At 50.3% G+C, this 4,039-nt stretch overlaps 1 protein-coding gene across 1 annotated transcript in view; it reads right to left on the bottom strand.

Moving 5' to 3' along the window:
- GALNT13 (polypeptide N-acetylgalactosaminyltransferase 13) overlaps positions 1–3,782 on the bottom strand; it is a 668,619-nt gene extending 664,837 nt beyond the window's left edge. Inside the window, exon 1 of the mRNA XM_004375392.2 lies at positions 3,630–3,782. The gene's annotated coding sequence lies outside the window, so the exon portion shown is untranslated. The remainder of the gene's footprint in view (positions 1–3,629) is intronic.
- Between the last annotated feature and the right edge of the window lie 257 nt (positions 3,783–4,039).

Here is a 4,039-nt window from a genome sequence, read left to right as displayed (position 1 = left end):
TGATGTCATTTCTCTTCAATTTGTCATTCCCAGCATCATAGACCATATGTTTCTCTGATTCAAAACGGCCAATACCAGTCCGTTTCAGCTCAGTAATGCCTAAGATAGTGATCTTCAAGCATTCCATTTCATTTTTGATGACTTCCAATTTTCCTAGATTCATATTCGTACATTCCACGTTCTAATCATTAATGGATGTTTGCAGTTCTTTCTTCTCATTTTCAGTCATGCCACATCAGCAAATGAAGGTCCCGAAAGCTCTACTCCATCCACGTCATTAAAGCTGAGTCTACTTTGAGGAGGCAGGTCCTCCCCAGTTGTTATCTTTATTGTCTTCCAATCTGAGGGGCTCATCTTCCATCACTACATCAAACAATGTTCCGATGCTATTCAAAAGATTTTCACTGGCCAATTTTTTTTAGAAGTAGATTGCCAGGTTCTTCTTCCTAGTGTGTCTTAGTATGAAAGCTAAACTGAGACCTGTCCACCCTGGGTGACCCTGCTGGTATTTGAAATACCAGTGGCATAGACTCCAGCATGACAGCAACATGCAAGCCACCACAGTACAATGAACTGACAGATGAGTGGTGGACATCAGAATTACCACCTTTTAATATAGTTTTTAAATACAAGATTTGGGCAGATGAGAATATCAGTCATTTATAAGTAACGTTTCTTAAGCAAAATTACCTTGAAATGCTCCTGCACAGTACCATCCTAAGTTCCCAGCCTTTTTAAGAGGTGACTAGCACAGTATTTTAAAAAGTAATATAACAGTCCATGGATTCCTACCAATATCTTTTATCAGGAGACGTGACATTTCCAGGTATTTTGGCATATTCTCATACGCATGTAGTATCACACCTCTTGTATACTTGAAACAGTAAGGACACCTATAAATTATTTACGGTAAGTGACGCAATTTACAGATCAATTTATAGCCCCAAAATGTCCTAAAGTACACATCTATTCTTCACATTAAAAGATAAAACTTTTCACTTGTTAAGAACCACACAAAAGTGTTCAACCAAAAATGTGTTGTGTCCCAGTTTACTTTCAGATAGGAAGATTTAGGTATGCCACCCATCAGCACCTCTAAACTCATTTCTTCGCTTCTGTAATGACTGCTAGAGAACATCAGCCAATATAAAGACTTTCAGAGAGGGGCAAATCCAGGTAGTGAGGTGAGCTAGAAAGAAGCAGAGGGCTCATGTTTCAACATTCCTTCTACCAGTCCTTAATTCCCATTCATAAAAGACTAAATGAAACAGAAAAAAAGGGAGAATTCAACTTCTAGTATGGAGGCTCATTAGCATAGCTGGGTGACTTCACAGTCTATAATCAGCTTGTTACTAGTCAGTTAACCAACAAGTTTTTATTAAAGACTTACTAGCTTTCCCACACTGCACTAGGATCTACATATGTGACACAGCATATGGCCCTACTCTAGTCTGTCTGATCCAAAATTAATCTACACCAACAGTGCTCTGTACTTCCTTTAGAAAAGCTTTCTTCCTCTCCAAACCTGATCCGAGACGTAGTGCTCCTACTTAAGCAAGCAGCTTAAGCTCCATAATGGGATGAACACCATAGAAATGGTGAATTCAACATATCTACTTAAACAAGCAAGAGCAGCCACAGAAAATTCGCAGTAGAGTTGAAGGTGGGAAGGGGCATGAGGAAGAGATGTGAGATCCTGGTTTGTGGCAAACAGTGCAGAGAAATGTACATTTCTTGTGTTCAAAGCCTGCCTTAGGCCATGAAAATTCTCCAAATCCATCCTTCTCTTAAGTCAATAACAGGGTTACAGTATTGAGGTTCTAATTCTGCAGGAGGAGTTTATAGAGATCAGCAGGAATGAAAGATTAGAAATGCAATTCAAAAGTCAAGATGAGGAAAAGGAAAGGGTGTGGGAAAGCAAGGAGAATGATCCAGGAAGGGGAGCGGTCCAACGTAAGAATCACTAACAGGCTGACCTTACTTTTCTATATTCTCAAATCAGCAGGTTTCTTTAACACTAGGGGGTATGAATACCAACACATGCTTACACACACACTTACACTCACAAACACATGAAAGAAAGAGAGACAAACACTGAGCAAAGGCAGTCTTCACGTAAAGGTTGCTGAAAATCTGGAAGCCCCAAGGAAAACGGTAAATTTCAGGGGGCTGTAGCGGCCAAGCGTCTTTCGCCCTGTAATAACCCTCTGCGCTGTGTTCTGGGAACAGTGGCTGGATCTCTTCTTTCACGGAAACTGCTCTCCTAAAGACTGAGCGGATGATAGTTTGAGGCAGACATGCCTCCTCTGTTTCCAATGCTCTCTCCCCTCGTCTGGTCGCAATACCTTTGCTTCACAAAAGCTCTCACCCTTTAGAGGTTGGTTTCCCCGAACCCGTTGCTTCTGTTTGCCCACTGTTTCTTCTCCCCCAGCTGCCTGTAAAGGCTGGAAATGTGGCCTCTCCACCGGAAGACTCAACTATAGTCGCCCGGACAGCTCTCGCTGTCCAAATGGACAGTCTTGGTGCGCTCTGATCCGCGGCAGCGCAGCGCCCTCGGACTCCAGGAGCGGAAGTTGGCAGGGTGCCCTCCGCTCTGGCCCTCTTACCCCTCATTCAGCCCCTCGACTCCGCAACAGCCCTGACAAGGGCAGGCTGCATCCATCCCCATGTTCCCGCCATCCCCCAGAAGGGAGCTCTTTGCACCTGGCGCGCTCGCTGGGGCGTGCCCCCCTAGCCAAGGCGCCTCGGGATCCGATCAGGGAGCCGGAGCTGGGCGATCAACGCAGGGGGATGAGGAGAGAGGGAGATAGGCAGCGAAAAGCATAAACAGAGATAAGATACTGCAAGATGGACAGACAGCTGAAGAGACAGAATAAAGGAGACTAAGAGACATCCCAAGAGAGGCAGAGAGAAAGAGAACGACAGGGATACACGCACGTAGGATGGGGCAGAGAGCCAGAGAGAGAAAAACTGAGTCAGAGACAGAGAGAGATTTAGAGGCAGAAGGGTACTGAAAGAGAGAAGGTAAGGGAGGCAGAGAGAGGAGAAAGCAACTGTCGAGGTAGACGCCCAAGACCCGAAGCCTTCCGGGATCGGGCGGTATAGAATCGCCCAAGCTGCCGCTGCCGGCCACCCACAGTTGGTTGGAGAAAGTTGCCAGGCAGGAAGGCCGAGTCACCGCCGCCGCCGAGCGCCACTAGGGCGCAGAGGGTGTTCAGCGCCCCCCATCTCAGCTGGGTAGCGGGAAAAAGCTGGGGAAAGGGCGGGCGGTGGGCAGAAAGTTCCGCGCCTCGCGGTCCTCGCGCTGCACCTGCACACGTTCGCAAGCGCACTTTGAACGCGGAGGTGGCTGCCTCATCGGCTCCGCCAATGCCCCTGCCCCGGGACCGGCCCGTGGAGGTTGGCTCCGCACCCCAGCACTCCCTGCAGGACTTTGCCCGGGTACTTTGGCCGCCCAGAAGGGGTTCGCCCCTGATAATTACGAAAAAGAGAGGAAGACCGAGACCTATCTGTGGCCAAGGATCCTGCGCAGAGGCAACGGCGTCCACGCACGGAATTCACACTCCGACCAAGCCCGGCAAGCGCCGGCCGGCAGCGCCGAGTGCCCGGCGTGCCAAGCCCGCGCTCACCTGGGATCCGCCGGTCCGCGAGTGCCGCGCGCAGTCCGGGCTCCCGCCCGCTCCTCTATCTTCACACTTCTCCGTGAGCAGAGCGAGCCGGCTCCGGCCTCGGCCAGCCCGAAAGATGAGCCCTCATAGCGCAGCGGCGGGCTGGAGGGCTTGCCGAGCGCGGCGAGAGCGGGCGCCGAGGCCGAGAAGGCGCAGGAGACAGAGCGAGGGCTCCTAGCACATTGTCACCTCAGCAAAGCCGCCACCGCCTGGTCACTTCGCCCCCGGCCCCCATCCCCCCTCCCTCCCCAGCCCGCTCCCTTCCAGCCCCTCCTTCTCGCGCGGCCCCTCCCTCTCCGGTAGCCCAAGCCTGGAGGCCTCTCTCTGGGCTGGTATCATTTACGTAACCAGCACCCCCAGCTCTCCTCCCT

This window comes from Trichechus manatus, unplaced genomic scaffold (genome assembly GCF_000243295.1).
Source record: "Trichechus manatus latirostris isolate Lorelei unplaced genomic scaffold, TriManLat1.0 scaffold00036, whole genome shotgun sequence".
NCBI lineage: Eukaryota > Metazoa > Chordata > Mammalia > Sirenia > Trichechidae > Trichechus > Trichechus manatus.
This window is presented reverse-complemented; position numbering and strand designations above follow the sequence as displayed.